The sequence below is a fragment of the Mandrillus leucophaeus genome, unplaced genomic scaffold (assembly GCF_000951045.1).
Source record: "Mandrillus leucophaeus isolate KB7577 unplaced genomic scaffold, Mleu.le_1.0 Scaffold615, whole genome shotgun sequence".
NCBI classification, from domain to species: domain Eukaryota; kingdom Metazoa; phylum Chordata; class Mammalia; order Primates; family Cercopithecidae; genus Mandrillus; species Mandrillus leucophaeus.
The window spans coordinates 1,129,748-1,151,154 of record NW_012106642.1 but is presented as its reverse complement, the minus strand read 5'-3'; the positions used below and the strand labels follow the sequence as shown (position 1 = coordinate 1,151,154).

The 21,407-nt window shown below is 33.2% G+C and overlaps 1 protein-coding gene across 1 annotated transcript in view; it reads left to right on the top strand.

Moving 5' to 3' along the window:
- CALCRL (calcitonin receptor-like) overlaps window positions 1–21,407 on the top strand; it is a 114,649-nt gene that overhangs the window by 13,581 nt on the left and 79,661 nt on the right. Inside the window, exons 2-3 of the mRNA XM_012000076.1 lie at window positions 2,322–2,380; window positions 9,621–9,688. The gene's annotated coding sequence lies outside the window, so the exon portion shown is untranslated. The remainder of the gene's footprint in view (window positions 1–2,321; window positions 2,381–9,620; window positions 9,689–21,407) is intronic.

Below are 21,407 nucleotides of genomic sequence, written 5' to 3'. Positions count from 1 at the left end.
TCAGTGTTAACTTTATTGTTTTCTTTTAAAGCAGAATTCAAATTATTAATTTATCTAGAAATACCACTATTAAGGTTTTCTTTCTTCTGAGTTCAAATATGTATGTCATTCAGTAAAACAATAACTTTACTTTGAGAAAAATACTAATTACCAACATACATCCACAGTATTCAGATAAAATATGTATACAAAATGTGTCAAAGTTGTAATTTTACTGTTCTTCTACATATTCTCTTATCACACTACTGACTGGATTTTAAACCATAAGCAACACACTGGTTTGGATTAAATAACTCTCTGTCTTAGATGAACTATCACACAAAACATTTTTTAAAATTGTCAAATTGCTTCTTCTTACAACCAACCTTTCCTGTTTCTTAACTCTTATCCCTAAACTTTCTGACTTTATTTGATATAGTCATTATCAAACAGCATATTTTTGATAAAGTTATTATTATAAAACATACAGATAAGCATGTCCTTTGAAAAGCTATATTTTGTTTTTAAAATTAGTCAGTTTGCTTCTGGTAAGTTTATATATGGCAAGATAATTCAGTATTCTACAACACATTTTCTTTATCCTAAGGAGCTTAAAATAGAAAAAAATAATAAAATAGGGCTGTCTTTAAAAAGACAAGACAGTGGAAATTTCTAATCTGAATAGGCTTGATGAAATAATGTAAAAGGCACTTAAGACAAACTCTACATAAATAAAAGCCTTGAAAGAAATTTGGATTTGTATACTTTGCCCTTAAAGTTTGAGTGCAAAGATGACTAATTTTTCACAGTGAGCAGGCATGTCACACTTTCTCAAGCTAGTACCAGTCCCTGCAATAACAAATGGTTATTCCCAATATTCTTGTTTAGAAAAAGCCTGTGCCAAAATACTTGTTCACTCTCACCTAGATTCAGTGGGGACACCAAATATCCTTGAGAGCCTTTTCTGACAAAATACTACTTGTAGATTGAATTAAGGTTATTTTGAAGTCTGAAAAATTGTTTGATCCTAAATTAGATGTAAAAACATTTCTATAAATTTTAAATAGTTTTGCTAATTATTACAATGTACTCTGTATTGCAGAGTGGATTTTGGGGTATGTGTAAAAATCAAACTTTTTTAGTAGTTTTTTGTTTTGTTTTTTTTTTGGTTTTTTTTTTTAGCTCTCTGTATGTTGGATTGCCTTGGCTGTGTTAAGTATGTCTATTCCAGAGATTGATGGTAACACCAGTGACATAACCGACTAGTCTACAACATGAAATATAACCTTAAATCAATTTTATAATTCATGATTTTGTTTACAAACAAAGGTTATTAAGATTTTTCTGATAAGTCCTGTTTTAATTAATTCCTATTGCTAACTAATTATTCACTTCAGATGTTTCTAAAGTAGATGTGCTCTCCAGGTTTATATGTATCTCAGTGTTTTTTGTTGTTGATTTTTGATTTTTGAGATGGAGTCTCGCTCTGTCGCCCAGGCTGGAGTGCAGTCTGCAAGCTCCGCCTCCCGGGTTCACGCCATTTTCCTGCCTCAGCCTCCTGAGTAGCTGGGACTACAGGCACCTGTCACCACGCCCAGCTAATTTTTTGTATTTTTAGTAGAGAATGGGTTTCACTGTATTAGCCAGGATGGTCTTGATCTCCTGACCTCGTGATCCGCCCGCCTTGGCATCCCAAAGTGCTTGGATTACAGGTGTGAGCCACGATGCCCAGCCTATATGTATCTCAGTTTTAAATAATATGTGTTTAAAATTGAATTTAATATTTTAAAGTGTTGCACATACTAAACTTTGCTCTTTTTGAGTAAATCCAGAGCAATGCATTTTGTTTCAGGTCTGGTGACAGTGGCTTTTACAAATGGCAGTGTGAAGTCTTGGGAGATTGACCCAAAAGCTGATGAAATTTGAAATGGAAGGAACAAGATTAAAAAGTGAAAAGCCAACCAGAACAGACTGTAACGAAAAAACTTCGCATCTAAAGAATAGAAATATATGACTGTAAAAACAGTATTAACTTAGTAATTATTGCTCCCAAGTTAAAAGATCAGAGGGAGGTTTGAAATTTGAAAGCAAGAGTAACCTTAAAAGAAAAGGGGAGCAAACAGAATAAACACAGGAAAAGAAAGAGAAGATAAAAGGAGAGGCTGTAAAGGAAGATAAATTAGTCCAATAAGACATTTGATTGGCTAGATTTGTAATTTGTTACATTATAAAAATCCAGTGCCAAATCACATAAATTAAGATGAGATGCTTTGTCTACATGGCCATGGACAATGGGCACTTCAATGGGTACCACTTTTAGTTGACATGCAAATATCTTCCAGATGCTTGGTCTAAAATTTTGGACGGTAAACCTTTAATGCGTCTTTTCAATTGGGGCATGGTGAGTGTTAAGCCTCAGGGTTATTCCTTCTGATAAGAGCTGAAAAGTATTTATTTAAAAAATTGTGAAAAGTAAATACCACTTCCTGGGTGGTAATACCTGACTTGCATTTCAGGATTGAACCCAATTGGTCAAGATAATTACTCTGCTTTTAAGTGTAGGGGTCATAAAATCTGTCTCAGTCTCTCAGGACTTCAACAGGTTGGGCTACATTGGTCATATCACATTTAAAGCAGCAGTGCTGTTTGGTAAAGTGAAAATCTCTCTGCTTATTCTGAACCTACCAAATTAGTCTGGGATGGCTCAACAGACAGATGGAGATGATGCTTAAGTGATGCATGTGTGCCCTGAGATAGTGTTCTCTTTTCTGTATTTTGGATGTTGTGTGAATAAGGCATAATAACCCAATAGAGTCAAACTTACAATAACAAAATAAGTCAGTAAATAGGACACATGTTTAAATCAAGTGATTGTCTTCACAAATAACTAACCAGTAACTATAAATGTATACTGAGCTACCCATAAATAACAAAATGTATGTAATACTTCCTATTTTAATTCTGGGCTGAGAATGATTAGTTCTGTGACTTGGTGGCACATTTTTCCTGTCTGAATCATTCTAACTTAAAAATCTTAGGAACTTGGTAATAATCCAAATTACAGATTTGTAGACCCCTTTCACCTTCATCAGATTCAGGGGTAAATACACACACACACACCCCCCTTGATTTAAGGGTTAGAAATTATTGCTGGTCCAAAATTCCTTTGTATATATAAGAATTAACTTGAAATCAAATGGAATTTGTACATTTAAATCACATAATAAACTTTCAAATAGGATCAGTACTGTATAAGGCAGCTCCATCTCCCACTCAGATCCCTTGACCTTTCCCTAATAAATTGCTTTTCATATATGTTGATCCATAGATTCATAACAAATACATCATTCTGTAGGAGGGAATTATGCTCTGCATACTTTTCTACAAAAACCTTTATAATTAAGAAATTTTCTTAATTTTCTTATGTAGAAATGTTAGATGTAGAATGTAGAATGTAGTTTCATATGTAGAATGTTATGTATACCATACTGATATAGATTGGATGTTTGTCCCCTCCAAATCTCATATGAAGGTTGAATGTTGAAATGTGATTCCCAGCGTTGGAGGTGGGGCCTGGTGGAAGGAGATTGAATCATGAATGACCTAGCACCATCCCCTTGGTAATAAGTGAGTTCTCGCTATGTTAGTTCACACAAAGTCTGGTTGTTTAAAAGAGTATAGGACCTTTCTGCTCCCTCTCTTGCTCCCTGTGTCTCCACGAGATATGAGGATATGTCAGCTCCCCTTTTGTCATGAATGTAGACTTCCTGAGGCTCTGCCAGAAACAGACGCTGGAGCCATGCTTATACAGCCTGCAGAACCGTGAGCCAATTAAACCTATTTTCTTTATAAATTACCCAGCCTCAGGTATTTCTTTACAGCAAAACAACGACAGTCTAATTCATACACATATACTGTTTAAATAAATAAACTCCTGTATACTTAGACCCAAGATTGTCCATCATGTTCTTCCCTGATTGACTCACATGGACTTTACCCTAAGCTTGTACTAATCATTTCCTTGTTTTACTTTATGACTTTACTACATATGGTTTCTGGGTAAACTTTTACGTTATTTTTCTGTTTTTATTTTTACTTTAATGAAACTGGAATTATCTTGAATACATTCTTTGAAGACTTGCTTCTTCCTTTCGGCATTATGTTCTTGAGATAAATCATTGTTAATGGGTATAGCTGTGGCTCTTTCTTTTCACTATTACAGTGTTCCATTGTATGAATGTAACACAATGTATTTATCCTTTTTCCTGCTGAGGAACATCTGGATTGCTTCCACAGTTTTGCTATTACAAACAATGAGGCTATGAACATTTTGTTAACATATCTCCTGGTACACATATGTCCATGTTTTTTTGAGGATATATTTTTCAGTGAGATTTCAGGATCCTAGCAATTTAAAATGCTTATGCCAATTTACACTCCCACCAAGAGTGTATGAGGTTTCCATTGCATCATATCTTTTCTAATGCTGTGTATTACTGTCAAACTTTTTAATTGTTGCTAGTCGGTTGAGTGTAGCATAGTATCTCATTGTGGTTTTAAACTGCATTTTCCTTATTATGAGTCACAATGAATTTGTAAGCTAAATGAATTAAAATTTTCCTCTGAAACATTTGTTTCTAATTGAATGGCAGTGACTTAATGTTGCAGGGTTATAATTAAGTCACTTTTTGCTTTTAACTATTTAAGAGAAGGATTAACTATCTCTCTTTGGTTAGATGGTCCAGGGAAAGGAAAAATATGTTTTATTGCTTTTAAAATTGGATACGCATGAATAACATTTCTCATCATGAACAAGAACACAGATAGAAAATGTCTTGAATCATAGCTCTAACTTTCTATTTCTCTTTATTCAAAAACTAATATCTATCAAAATCTCCTTTGAAAAATAAAGAGGAGGAAAATGAATAATTCTATTCAGGGGTGTTTATGTGTTCTTTTTAAAAAACTGGTTGCACATTTACAATAATTTATGAAGCTGAGAATGATTAGTTCTGTGACTTGGTGGCACATTTTTCCTGTCTGAATCATTCTAACTTAAAAATCTTAGGAACTTGGTAATAATCCAAATTACAGATTTGTAGATCCCTTTCACCTTCATCAGATTCAGGGGTAAATACACACACACACACACCCCTTGATTTAAGGGTTAGAAATTATTGCTGTTCCAAAATTCCTTTGTATATATAAGAATTAACTTGAAATCAAATGGAATTTGTACATTTAAATCACATAATAAACTTTCAAATAGGATCAGTACTGTATAAGGCAGCTCCATCTCCCACTCAGATCCCTTGACCTTTCCCTAATAAATTGCATTTCATATATGTTGATCCATAGATTCATAACAAATACATCATTCTGTAGGAGGGAATTATGCTCTGCATACTTTTCTACAAAAACCTTTATAATTAAGAAATTTTCTTAATTTTCTTATGTAGAAATGTTAGATGTAGAATGTAGAATGTAGTTTCATATGTAGAATGTTATGTATACCATACTGATATAGATTGGATGTTTGTCCCCTCCAAATCTCATATGAAGGTTGAATGTTGAAATGTGATTCCCAGCGTTGGAGGTGGGGCCTGGTGGAAGGAGATTGAATCATGAATGACCTAGCACCATCCCCTTGGTAATAAGTGAGTTCTCGCTATGTTAGTTCACACAAAGTCTGGTTGTTTAAAAGAGTATAGGACCTTTCTGCTCCCTCTCTTGCTCCCTGTGTCTCCACGAGATATGAGGATATGTCAGCTCCCCTTTTGTCATGAATGTAGACTTCCTGAGGCTCTGCCAGAAACAGACGCTGGAGCCATGCTTATACAGCCTGCAGAACCGTGAGCCAATTAAACCTATTTTCTTTATAAATTACCCAGCCTCAGGTATTTCTTTACAGCAAAACAACGACAGTCTAATTCATACACATATACTGTTTAAATAAATAAACTCCTGTATACTTAGACCCAAGATTGTCCATCATGTTCTTCCCTGATTGACTCACATGGACTTTACCCTAAGCTTGTACTAATCATTTCCTTGTTTTACTTTATGACTTTACTACATATGGTTTCTGGGTAAACTTTTACGTTATTTTTCTGTTTTTATTTTTACTTTAATGAAACTGGAATTATCTTGAATACATTCTTTGAAGACTTGCTTCTTCCTTTCGGCATTATGTTCTTGAGATAAATCATTGTTAATGGGTATAGCTGTGGCTCTTTCTTTTCACTATTACAGTGTTCCATTGTATGAATGTAACACAATGTATTTATCCTTTTTCCTGCTGAGGAACATCTGGATTGCTTCCACAGTTTTGCTATTACAAACAATGAGGCTATGAACATTTTGTTAACATATCTCCTGGTACACATATGTCCATGTTTTTTTGAGGATATATTTTTCAGTGAGATTTCAGGATCCTAGCAATTTAAAATGCTTATGCCAATTTACACTCCCACCAAGAGTGTATGAGGTTTCCATTGCATCATATCTTTTCTAATGCTGTGTATTACTGTCAAACTTTTTAATTGTTGCTAGTCGGTTGAGTGTAGCATAGTATCTCATTGTGGTTTTAAACTGCATTTTCCTTATTATGAGTCACAATGAATTTGTAAGCTAAATGAATTAAAATTTTCCTCTGAAACATTTGTTTCTAATTGAATGGCAGTGACTTAATGTTGCAGGGTTATAATTAAGTCACTTTTTGCTTTTAACTATTTAAGAGAAGGATTAACTATCTCTCTTTGGTTAGATGGTCCAGGGAAAGGAAAAATATGTTTTATTGCTTTTAAAATTGGATATGCATGAATAACATTTCTCATCATGAACAAGAACACAGATAGAAAATGTCTTGAATCATAGCTCTAACTTTCTATTTCTCTTTATTCAAAAACTAATATCTATCAAAATCTCCTTTGAAAAATAAAGAGAGGAGGAAAATGAATAATTCTATTCAGGGGTGTTTATGTGTTCTTTTTAAAAAACTGGTTGCACATTTACAATAATTTATGAAGCTTGCATATCTCCTGAGAGTGATTGTGTCTCTTTCTACCTATTGTAAAAAATTATTTCTTACACGTCAAAACATCATAGAAAGCATTGAAGTTTGTGTTTTTCACATAATTCCTCATTTTTTAATTCACTTGATTGCCTTTATAGCCATCAGCTGAATTTAACCAGTATATTTCTTCAAGGTTCTGATTTTCCCTTTATAAATATACTTAGGTTTATATATTTTTTTCTTCAGCTAAGTTGTTATATTTCACCATGGCAACATCATATCAAGAAAGTCTAGGTATTCTCCCTATTTGCTGTATTACTTTTCTGTGTTTTCCAGATTTAGTTGATTAGGATTTTATTGTCCAACCATTTCACCAGTTTTGCTACTTGAACAAAATTAGCTCTTTCTTTTGAGTTTTCTCTAGGTACTTTTATCTTTTACATTGGGGCTTAATAATGTTTTGTTTTTATCCTTTCTTCTTGAATTTTAACCTATTTTAGTACTTAGTTTGATATCACAGATAACTGATATTTTTCAGAAGAAAGAGGTAGTAAGTACATGTTCACACATACATTGTAATTTTATTAATATATGCAACATGTTTATTAACCAAAGTTAACTCATCAATAAATTTGCTGATAGCCAGAAGTGACCATTTACATGTCCCAAACACTAAAAAGCTGGAAAGGTTCTTTCATAGCATTTTCGACCGGGATGAAAAAAGAACCATGCAGGAAAAAAAATAATGCTTCTGAGTATTTCTACTTCTAGTAGTATTTTCTAGCAAGTTGGGAAAATACTAAAAATAAACTTCAACCTTGAACCTGCTGAATTCCATATGTATGCCAATAAAGGTTGAGACTAATAAGAACTTTTATTTTTTCTGAAATAGCTTTTAGGAATCCAGATTCTAAATATAGTCAGGTGTCACTTAAGGATTGGGATATGTCCTGAGAAATATGTCATTAGGTGAGTTTGTCACTGTGTGAACATTACAGAGGGTACTTACAGAAACCTAGATAGGATAGCCTGCTACACACCTTCACCACACCTGCTGTGTGGTGAAGCTTATTGCTCCTAGACTGCAAATCTGTATTATTGTACTAATATTGTAGGCAACTGTGACACACTGGTAAGTCTTTGTGTATTTAAACACACCAAAATATAGAAAGTACAGTAAAAAATACTGTATGAAAATCTTATGGTACCACAGTCATATATGTGGACCGTCTTTGACTGAAACATCTTTATGCAATGTGTTAACTGTATATGCAGACTTTTTGATAATGTACAAATACACATCTAATTAATACAACCACATGATTCTAATTATAGTAGTCAATTTTTAGTGATATATAATATGTTATTAAAACACATGAAGGTGTAAACATTTACAACGTAATTTTTCAAAATAATTGGAAGTGTTTTTTGGTTTACAAAAGATTCAATTGCAGAGATTACTTTTAATAATAAGCTTTCTGAATATTTTTGAAGGTTTACATAAACGTCTCTATTGACTTTAAAGAAATTATTGGCAATAGATCTGATTATTGTTAGGTCTAGTAGAAAATTGATGCTCCATAAGCACAAGATCATTAAAAGCCTTTCAAATGTCAATATGAGTTAATTGAGATAAATAATTCACAAAATGCAATTCTGACATTTTTCAAGTTCCTGAAATTCAAACAGTGTATAAACGCAAAGCAAGGTAAACTAGCTGTGTCTTGCTTTCAACATTAGTTTGAGCCTGAAAGGATGTATGTAAACTACATTTATGTAACTTCAATATTTGTTTGACAGGGAATGAATTTAACTTGTTAGTAACATCTTATGTTTATAGAGAGTTAAAACTTATTACTGACAAGATCTGGCCTCTGGCTCCCTCTTTGACCAAGTTCTTGAATGCTCTTTGCCCTCATTCACTCCACTATGACTATATTGACTCTCTTTCTGTACTTTGAACTAGCCAAGTCATTCCTGCCTTACAACCATTGACTCAGTCATCCTTTCTTCTAAAAGCAACTGTTCTCCCGAACGTTAAGGGTAGTGTGCTCCCTTACTACAGGTCTACTGCTCAAATACCACTTCTTCACAGACGCTTTTTATGACTATTCTATCTGGTATACCTCCATCATACATTTCTCCCTATTCTCCCTTAGCTTGCTTTACTGTCCTTCATGCCACTTATCAACACTGGGCATTTTTATATTTATTTGTTTCTTTTTTTTTCTCCTTATAATATAAGCTCCATGAGAGCAGGGACTACCATATCCCCAGCCCGTAGACCAGAGCCATGCAAACATAGATTACACATCTTCCTAGGGCCAAGACCTTAAACAACAGGCACTATCTGCCTCCATGTTTGTGCCCATTGGAGTTCCCATTCTTAGGACATACGATGCCAAGAACAAAGTTACTGATTACTTTCAGGTTAGCATGGTGACAACCTCAATATACCTGGTATGTCTCCTCCCAACTTTCCACTGAAAAGTATCATTTGAAATATGTATGTTTCTGGTTTTAACAAAGAAACACACTAGTATTTAACTTGAAGTTAGTTTCTGAGAAATCCCACTATCCACTCATAATATTACCAAATTCACAGGAATGTTCTCTTGTCATCTAGGGTCCTACGATGATACAACAACCACTTGTGCTACCACCTGTCAAAACTTTGGATGGCCCTACTTTCAGGTATTGCATATATTACAAAAGAACATCCATGACCTAATGAAAGTACATGTAGGATTTCCAGTTGAGGATAATAAGACCATGTTAACAATAGTAAGAAGTATTTCACAGAAAGGTATATGGTTAACTTTAGAATAAAAGAGAATCTTGAAAGGCAATCTAACAAAATACTGATAAAGATGGAATCATGGACATCTGTCACACTTACAAAATTATTTCCTTGGGACCTTGGCAGTGGACTTAGTCTCCATATTGCTGTTCTCTTGGCCAGACTACCAGGAGTGTCAAATTAATTTGAATGTGTCCTAGTAGATTTATTAATATTAGTTATTTTGTAAAATTAGCCACAGACATCATATATGTATATATACTATATAAAACATATTATAACCATAATTATATGGATATATACCAAAAATTATGTTTAACATGATAAAATAGGGCTAAATTGCTTATTTGAACTAAATTCCTTTTCTCTATAGAGTTCTTTATTTTCTATTCACATTGTTACTGTTATAGTCCTATGAATGGATGTAAAACTTTCTTATATTTGGAACATAAGATGATATCTTATTTATAAGCAAAGGAAAAAACTTTAAATGGCTCTAAATATTATTTTTAGAACTCCCTGGCCACTCTGAGGTCTTATTTTCAATCCTAGGCATTAACTACAGGCTTTTGGGGCATTGGTGCTTCCAGAAAGACTACTGTTCCAGATGTGTTTGTCTTGTTATTTATGTTTGGCATTATAGTACCACGGCAAATAAAATATTAATTATGCAATTAATATTACACCTCATAGTTGCCTTTCCTATAAAATTAAATGTCCTGCATTAACTTGTTTTTAGACTGCAGAAATTTGACAATTCAATAATGTATCATCATAATAAATGGTAATAACCTAGATTAAAACTAAAGGCTACTAATTATTTTCTCTTAAATTTAAAACTGGGTGACATCATTCCTCCTTCTGTACTTAAGCTGTGATTTTTAAATTCCCAGTTCATACTGCTGGGCCCAAAAATAGATCCTCTATAATTGTTCTTTCTCCCACAGCATGTCTTTGGGAACTCATCATTGTTGTGCTGTCCTTTCATGTGTCAGCTTCCTTTGCACATTACATTTCACATGACTCACTGTTCCTTAGAGCAAGATTTGAATGCTCAAAATGCCTACTTCTATCTGACAGCTGGATTTTTCTTCCTGATGGTTTTTATGTGAAGTAATACCAGATCAACTTTCAAAAGGCCCAAAGTTTGCTTAATAAAGAAACATAGGAAAGAGAGCACGATGGGAGAAAATTCACTTACCAGGGAAGAATTGGATTTGGCCTCCCACTATCTGTGTGTATCAGTCATGTCTTCCTGTGAACGCTGAGAGGAATACACTATATTTTTTCCAAGTGTGTTTTTCAACTTATAAATTATAACATCTCTTTGAGAGTTTAAAGAAGATACATTGGAAGTAACGGAAAATGAAAGGTCCAAGTTTAAAGGTGCATTCTCTTCATTAGCCTGGTCTCACAGAACTCGTAGAGCATTGGAAAGATTTTCTGTGAGAAGTTAATGGCTGCCATTTGAGTTGCTTTTTGTTCTAATAGTGCAGTTTAAGGTGTAAATTCACTTCAATTCCAGCAAGACAGAGGTAGAAAAAAATTATCTTTATGGAAAATAAAAATTTAAATGAGAACTATGATTGCAGTTTGCCATCATATTAGTTTGAATTATATATGTTTCCATTTTAACATAATAAAAGAAGTACAGAACAGAGACTTAGGAGAGGGGGTTCCCAGTCTTAGCTCTTCTACCACTGCCGTGGAATATAAAGCAAATCACAAAACCCTCTTGAGCTCCTAATTTGTGTCTCTAAAATGAGAAGATTTTTCTATAAGATTTCTCAGGTCCATTTTGGCTCTAAGATTCTGAAATAGCTGACTATAACTCTCTGACCTAAAGATAAGAGCTAAAAATAAAATATCATCTGAAGTTCTTTGTAACCAGCTATGTGATTTGTAATAGTTCAATTCCTCTAACTACAAGGGTGTTTTTTTTTTTTTTTTTTTTTGCATGGTTTTATTTATATAATCATACAGCTGACTGAAACTTGACAGATGGGTAAGACGTGGGAAATAAACAAATATAAGGGGAAATGTCTGTGGCTAGTTTGAATTTTCGCAACAGAAGCATCTATTTCTAGTTATCGGTAAAGTTTAGTAATCTTGTGGAAAGTTCTTTCAGAGTCCAAAATAGTAAAGATATTAACTTATAAATTTCTAATCATTTAATAGGTCCATTTTTGCATTTAAATTTTAATCCAGCTAAAATTGAAACAATATTTAACATATTATATAAACTAAAAAATATATTTGTAAATTATATGAAAATACTCCAGAAAAGTTATGCTTATAGTGTTTTGAAGTGTGCTTAATAAATCAATTTTATGAATGATTATTTTATTTTATTTTATTTTGTTTTATTTTTTGAGATGGAGTCTCGCTCTGTCGCCCAGGCTGGAGTGCAGTGGCCGGATCTCAGCTCACTGCAAGCTCTGCCTCCCAGGTTTATGCCATTCTCCTGCCTCAGGCTCCCGAGTAGCTGGGACTACAGGCGCCCGCCACCTCGCCCGGCTAGTTTTTTGTATTTTTTAGTAGAGACGGGGTTTCACCGTGTTAGCCAAGATGGTCTCAATCTCCTGCCATTGTGATCCGCCCGTCTCAGCCTCCCAAAGTGCTGGGATTACAGGCTTGAGCCACCGCGCCCGGCCATGAATGATTATTTTATCATCTCTTTAAAATTTTAAAGCACACTGTCCTATTGCTCAGAGTTCAAATTAGGTATACTCCCATGTGTATGAGAGACACAATTAACGACTTGCAGGTCATAATTAAAGATTCAAAACATTCATTTTTATAACAGAATGTTTACAAAATACTCATTCTCATTTTGTTGTGTAATGAGCAGTGTTTCCAATTAAAGTAGTTAAAATTCAAACAAATGAGGTCAGCATGACTTGTCATTTGTGTTAACTTACATGTGCCACAGCAAAATAAAGCTGGGACCTAAATATGGCACTGGCTTAAATAAGTAAGTATTGGTAATCGTACTTGATCATGTGCCTTGAGGGTCTCATCTTAAGTGCCATGAAAGCCTACCAGTAACTCCTTCAACACTAAAAGATTATCATATTATTATTCTTTCTGTAAAATGGTGGAACCCCTCATGAATATGCTTCCCTGTAATGTCCTTGTTAATTTGCCCTTAATCAGACTCTTCTTTAGTGAATAAAGTTGTTCTGCTTTGCATTGATCCCTGAAACAGCCCTGGTGTTGATCTTTGTAAAAAATTTCACTCACACAGATAGTAGACTTCATTAAAGATTTACACGGCAGCAGATATGGGAGAGGTTCACATACCACCAATGCAAACAACTTCAAATCAATAGTGTAAATGACCATTTTTAGAATCACTTATTTCTCCCAATAATCTATTCTGACCTCTCTCTATCTCTTTGACTTTATTCTGTCTTTACCCATTCTTTCCTTTTGTCACTCATTTTCCAGCTTCTGTTGCACGAGTAAAAGTAACGCATTTTCTAATTTGGTTCATGGAGAAGAGACTTCTTCCCCTGACATTTGAGCACCTGATAACATTTATGACCAAGAGTCTGCTCTACTCTAAGTGGATTTTTAATTTATCAGAAAGAACAGTTCCTCTCATAAGAGGAATTATGATGCCAATGTAATAGCAATTATTTAATATGTAAGTAGGTAAACATAAACTGCCATTGAAATTTAGTAGAAAGCATATTATATGCAGTGACGATAATACCTTCATGAAATTCTTTAGTTATCATTTTTTTTATTTTCAAATTTGTTTTACGTTAAATTAGGATGAGTGTCTTATTTATCTTTTTTACTACATTGCCCGCCATAATGGTTCTCAAATGCAACAACATTTTCATTTTTGGTAGAATTGAGTTTCCCCATTTACTATGTGTTATACTTTTCCCTAGACCAAGGATCTACGAAGTGAGTTATCCATACTCTTACCAAGTAGGCAGAAATAGCTTGTTTCACAGAAATCAATTTCCTGATCCTCAAACTCGATTTGATCTCCTTCCTAAAACTGATCTGCCAGTGAAAACTTCGAAGGTACAAGCTTCCAGCTAGTTTTCCTTTTCCACTTCTCTCTTCACAATCTTCCTTCTTCTCTTTTACCTACGTCTCCCTCCCCACACCAAAAAACACAAGTGTTGTATTACCCATTCTGAATCTTACTAGAGAGCATTTTTGCAAAGCATAACAATCTCCTAGGCCACAAACAAGGGGATGAGGGTGGTGGGTACATTGATGTTTGCCAAGCCTCCTTTCAAAAGGACATGTCAGCTTCCTCCTTCTTCATCTCATTAAATAATATAGGGCAAATAAAATTTTACTTGTGTTTAACATGGATTAAGAATCAAATTATATCTCAAAGTCTATAATAATGCGTTTTGATCTTGAGTGTAAACTTTAAAGCCAGACTGCCTGATTCAACCCTTGAATTAATCAATTTTTAATCATGTGTTAAAGTTAATAAACTGACTGAGCTTCAGGTCCCTCATTGGTAAAGCTGGGTTAATCATAGTACCTACCTTACATGATTGTTGTAAGGTGACCGTAAAGTCTAGAAAATCAAATATTACTTTTTAAAAGTATTACAATCTAATATATATAAGTGAATCATTTACTATATATCATTTGTATTTCCAGATTTGGTGGACACTGTATATAAATAGATAGCTACAAATAGAGGTATAAATAGGTAATGTATAGATTAGTGCTTGAAACTTAGTAAGCCTTCCAGATGTGTTAGCTACTATTATTATCAACATGATAATTATTGTCATTATTTTTGATAAGAGTTATAGTGGTAATGCAATCTGGAAGAACTTTTTAAAAGCATTCATTTGCTGCCATTTGGACAGGATTTTTTTTAAAATAAAATTTTAATCTACGTACAAATTTTGTTGCAAAAATTTTAGAGCAGGGTAAAGATTTTCATGAGAAAAGATTAGAAGAGATTTACTTCACACCAATGCACACATCTGCAAAAAAAAAAAAAAAAAAAGACAGACACTTCACAAATGTTAAAGTGTTACCTGCTCATCTAATGATCTATTTCCATGTCACTTTATCTTCTTTCTTGCTTCTTGCTGCCTTTATTCCCTTTTTTTTCTACATAACGAGTTTTCCTGGCTCTCTTTCAGGGTATCACTAAAAATAATTTAAAATATAAAAATACATTTTAATAGAATAAAATTCTTTAAGGTGAAGGGTGGATAGTGGACTGGGATATGATTTCAAGGAGAGAAAGAAATGATCTATCATTTCCAACCGCTGCGAAGAACTCATTCATTTATTTTAAATGAATGTGGTAGATATTGAATTGCTTTGATATTTATGTTTTACTGTGAATTTTTTAAAAATGATGTAACAGTTATAGTTTAGAATGTCAACATTTAAAATGTGCCAAAAGTTACATGCTTTGCAACTGATCTGTCAGTTGAAATGGGTGATGTTTTCTCAAAATTATTTTACACAAGGTGTCAACAGAAAAACTTGGAGCACACTGCTCTTTACTAGAGTGTTTCATTCATCATTGCATTTCCTCCACTATAAGGAATACACTTAAAATACGTTTTTCAATAAATATGCATACAATTTTTTCTTATCATGAAAATATGGTGAGTTATAATGTCTTGCTTTTCATTGTACAATGCATTTGTGACTAGAACAACTAACCTTATCTCATAAACTTCACTTACAGAAGGAAAAATTGGATCTAGAATAATGCAACCTGATATTATATGTATCAAATGGAAATGTACTACTAATAAGCAAATAAATATAAGACTTTCAAGCTATAGGTGGAAGATACCAAATGGGTTTCTCTTGTGTTTTAAAGGATAATAAATTATCAGGAAGTTCAGAAAGGTCCATTGAAACTGAGTAATTCTATGTATAATTCTATGCATAATAATTATATTTGTGACATGACTATTAGCAAATAGCTTGCTTTTTTGATAAAAAATAACATTATACATTAACAAAAACATAAGTTGTCAACATTTATGTTGTCATAAAATGTGAGAAAAATCCATAATCTTTTTCCAAAATGAATCGACCTTTGAAACAAGCGATCAGTTAAACAAAGAGTATCTGAAGAGGTTTTACTGGAGTCCAAATACTGTTCTTTGAGACAGATTTAGGTCTACCATTAATAATCTGATCCCTCAGTCCAAATTTCAGGAAAAGTCCATTAGACCCCCAAACTAAGTCTAATAGTCAATGCAGTGTTGATTTCCCCTATGTAGAAAACCACTTTAAGAAAAATGACATTATAAAAACTTTATTGACTTAAATATTATTATTGTTATATTTGTTGTCCTTTTTGTCTCCCAGGCCTTCCTTAAGCCTCCTTGCAAAGTATGTTAGTTATATTTTATGGGATATATCAATTTTGACAAAATATTTCCTCTTCCCAAATTATGTAGACTCCAGTATGAATATGATGAAGTAAAATTGTTAATTAGGCCATACCAAATTCATTTATACCTGTCATGGTTTCAAATCTGCCAGTTCTCCTTAATTTTCAGCCAGCTCTTTGTAAATTGCACATCTTTATGCTTTTCCAAGATTATCCATTTTTTTTGTCGCTATTAATCCATCAGTCACAATACTTATGAATGGCCGGGTGCCTTTTGACTTGTCGCATTAAGGTACAGGGTCCTGCTAATATAATTAACAATATATTACTGCTGTTTCTACTAGTTAATGAAAACAAACGAAATGCTAGTTGCATTTATTGATTTTTGTTAAAGTGAGCAAATTTCTATGTAAAGTATTTGAGAAATGCCTAGGAAGGGTGTGGCTTATAAGAAAAGCACAGTCATTTACTATGATTTTACGGGAAGTTCCTCCTGTGGCTAAATGTACTCGCTCTCTCACATTGCTGTAGATATCTCACAAAGGAAAACCCAACACAAATATCTGCAGCTTTTAATATGCTGAATCTAAAACATTCCTGCCAATGAGAAACAGATCCTGCATTTAAAGGAGGGTAAAGCTTGTTTCAATAAGCCTGGCGAATGGGTCTGCCAACCTTTAGTTAACTCGAGCAAGCCTTTTAAAGCATTTTTTTTTAGGCTGTTTTATATGACACCTATCTCCAGATAGAATTTGAAACTTCTTCTAAATGTTTTGTCTATATGGCATCAAATATCTATTAAGCCTTAAATAAGAGAAATTGGGTAACCAATACCTAACCAGCAATTCCCAATGTAAAGAACTACCTCATTGGGCATATCTATATTTTGAAATCAGATGTGGCTATTGTTAACCAGGCTTTAGGCATGAGAGCCCCTTATCTATAAAAAAAGAATTATGGTCATGCCGAAGTTTTTTATTTTTTATATCTCACAGGGTGAACTTATTTATCACATTTACTGTATAACTAATAATAAAGTCTAACTTCAAATCATTTGGGATTCTGTTGCATGGAGTAAGCTTAGTTATTTCTGAAAAAGTTCATTATTCTCTATTTACCCTAAATTTTTTCCCAAGCCTTCAGACAAGTCAATAAATGATCCAGAAAACAATACCTTCACACATAGGACATAGGTTTCCCTGTCACTTCAAACACTGTCACACACACACCGTTGCAAAATACTTTAGAGTAAATTTTGCCATCAAAGAGTAAGTTTTTTAAATCCTAGGAAACCTTAGAATTTATCTTTATAGCCAGATAATTAAAATATTCCTCAACAATATCCTATTAAGGTCAATTTTGTGTTTTCTTTATGAGGAAAATATGATTTTGAATGCTTTTATAACATCTCAGATTCTACATATTTGATACCATGTTTGGTGGGAAATTACAGTCATATGTACAGCTGGTGAAAAAAAACACACATACAAGTAATTTTGAAGCACATGAGTTTTGCTTCAAAAGCATTTCAAGTAAAAATTTATGCAATGAAAATGAAGAGGAAGAAGTATGCTTGTTAACATAGATACATTAAATTAAAAACAATATAGACCATACATTCTGGTTTGCATTTTGAAGTGACTGTTGGGAAAGGTCTATTTCTTTGCAGTCAGAACAATTTTTCTATTATGTTCTATTATTATTGCTCAGACTTATATCTTTGAAGGTCAAATTCGTCTGAAATTTTTATTGTGAAATAAGGAAGAACCATTTATTTCTCTTACAGTCCTATCTAAATATTGTAATGTGAATTGTAATTCATTTTCTCTATTGGAACTTTATTACTTTAATGCCATATCTGAATACAAGCTTTCAAAATCCCTATATTTAAATATTCTAATAGACTATCTTCATAGCTTCTTAGGATTACAAAGATCCTTTTATCTTTTTAACACACTCCCCTCATATTTTAGATTAAAAATTGAGAAGCAAGAAAATTAAAAGAAATAGAATAGTCATCTAGTGTTACAACCAGAATTATACCATTTCTCTTCAATAGATTTGTATTGACTATTCCATAAAATGTCCACAAACTACCTAATCTTGTCTCTTAAAGTTATCAGCAACATGCTGATAAAGATATCAGATATAAAGATATCAGCATGTTGCTGATAACTTTAAGAGACAAGATTAGGTAGGGTCTTCTGGACATGTTCTTATATGTTGAACTTCAAATTTAACAAAGCATTCTGTGATATTTACTATAAGGGCCTTACTATTATTAGACAAATTTGAGAAATCTTCTGTTTCACAATGCCCCAAAGCAAATTGTCACGTACAGTTAAGTCTGGGCTTCAGGAAACTGCCTCATTTTAGATTCATATCCAATCCATTGTCCATTGAATTAGTCAAGTCATTTTCTAACTTAAGAAACTGAGCAGATAGTAAATGGAAAAGAATTGAGAAAAAATATATTCTATTGTACTAGATGAAGCTGGATTTGTTAGCAAGGCTATCAAACTGGACTTGTTATCAGGGACATCAAACTGGCACATTAGTAAAGCAAACAAAAAAACATAAAGCACTCTGTTCATTAAATGTAACTTTTAAAACTCATTGATTTTTTAATCTGCCTGAGCCCAGATATAAATATCTGTTTTCTAGAAACACTAATTTTTTAATTGGAATTTTGGTAATAAAAACACTTGACCTGTGGATACAATTGTGTGTCAGTCCTTTATCTTATTTCCTGCTATCTACCTTTGATCTTTTGGTAATAGATTTTTTAATGCTGCGTCAGTGAATTCCTGACAATGTCTACTTTCCTTTTATTCATACAGTGGAACCAGGTTAAAATACTTGGTCTAAATATCCTTCCTTTTGTCCACTTCCTACTACACTCCTGCTGTCATCTGCATGCTTGAAATAATGTGCCAAGAAGCTTTGAATTTTGTTGAAGAGGGACAAAGAAAGTTGGGTGGTTTTCTTTTGTTTGGGAGACCCAATTTGTGACAATGAGAATGTAAAGGCTCAAAGGGTGGCATGGTGTCTATGCTTACTGGACACTGAACTGGTTTGGAGCTTCTAGAGAGCTGAATATGAAAATGGTGTTTTCATGAGGGAATTAATAAAACTCTTGACAGGAATTGTGCTGCTATAGGCCCAGATGGCAGCACAGCATAGGGTAAACTTGAAGGCCATTTTTCACCAGTTGTGCACAGAATGTAGCAGGACTCTGGCACCCCAAGAGTTGATGACTTTGAGAGCATCAGGAGATAGTGTCCACATAAAATAGTACATGGTAGCCAGAGTAAAGGCACTCCAGTTGACTATAAAGGCAGAAGTCATGGACAAATTAAGTCAGAATGTTAGAGAAAGAATGATCTATGGTGGTCCTATGAAAGAGACTGGCTTGCAGACCATCCCTTTAGAGAGGTTAAGAAATGCCTTGAACTTTCCAGGATGCTGGAAGTCTCATGTTCTGAGGTGCAGATGTTCTGAGGTATAGGAATTTATGAGTTATTTTGATATCCCGAGGCTTCTGAGGCCTAACAAGGTTTCAATCACAAGAGTAATTATGGAAGAGATGATTTAGATATAGTTCAGATAAACATTTACTTACCAACAGTAAGTTTCAAAGTGTTTGAAAATAGTGCATGAACTATAGGATTATGTAGCTGATTTCAGTTATCTTGTACTTTCCTATGAGTCACCTGGCAGTCAGAAGATATGTGATATTTTCTAACAAAGTTATTTTCAGATGGGAAAGATGAATATAACTACTTCTACGTGGGAAGTCTCGCTGCTGATCTATGTAACCCTAAGGATTAACCTATTCCTGGGACATATAGTTCCAGCTAAGAAAGGCAACATGTAAATTCTTATAAATGAGCCATGATATAATAAGCCAGTATTCACAGATACCCGTTAGTGTGTTCAAAGGAAATTCTCAAAGGTGTTGAAATCTTTAACTCAATCTTTTCACAAAACTCACGCAAAGTATCCAATATTCAGATATGTTAAATCTATTGGAAAATAAAACTCTAGACGTGGATTATTTCTGTATTTGTGTGTAAATAAACCAAGACTAGATATTAAAAATTCACTTTCTTCCTCTGTTCTGAACCTAACCTTCCCCACACCTCTACTCTCAGAAGAGTACATCTCTTACATGCATATTTCAAAATTCGTTTTTTTTCACTCACAATGCACTTGAACATATATTTTTCTGAAATGTAAATTCATATTATAATATTTACCATTGATTTTGGACTTCCAAATAAGTTGCGTGAGGCCGTATTGATTTATTGTTTTTCCTGGCAGTAGTGGACAAGAATTTATAACTGGCTTTAATGCGTTCTTTTAAAAAACTCAAAAAAAATTTCTTTTGAAAAAAATACAAAAGAAGAAGAAATATAATTATAACTATTAGACTATATAAAGTATTCTTTTAATGAGGTTTATCATAATGTTTTCCTTATTCTTTGAAAAACAACAGTGGTTCAGTAAATAAGAGATTTTTCTAAGATGTTAATTATTAATATTATGTCATAATCTTATAAAAGAACTTTGACTTCTTCCAGATCTAGTTTATTAAATGATTACTTTAATCAAAATAATACGTGATATGAAAGACAGAAACCTCTCTTTTAAAGATACTCACTGGCTGGGAAAGCTATGATCACTTAAGCACATGAAATACCAGCAGATTCGATTTATTCCAAGCACTACATGAAAATGATTTCTTTAATGTTCTTGTTCTGAAGGCTTTCTTGAAATGTTAGCATCTGTTTCATTTCCTAGATTCTGGAGTAATTTCTGTTAGGAACTTGTGGTTCAATGTGGCAATAGCAACTAGGGGTTGAATTATTAGTAGGGCAAACAGAGGTTGTCAGTATATGAGCCAGCTTCTGCTTCCACAAAGATTAACATATGGCTCCAGAACTAACAGTTATTAATCATATCATTTAAAACTGTTATTTATAATGGCATAATATGCTATTTATATTCATTATGCTATCATAGAATGTTTAGAGGCAGATTTATGCTTCTAGCTAAAATAATTTAAGGAAGTCTCTTTTAACACATTTTACTTTAACTTCACATTCAATAAGCATTTTCTTCAGTTAACATAAGTTGCTCTTCTGTAAATTAAAATATATTGCTTTGTTTATATCTTTGAAAAAATGGCCTGCTCAAAAATAAGGAAGTGTTTAAAATTAGATAATTTTAAAAATTTCACTCGTAAAATTTTG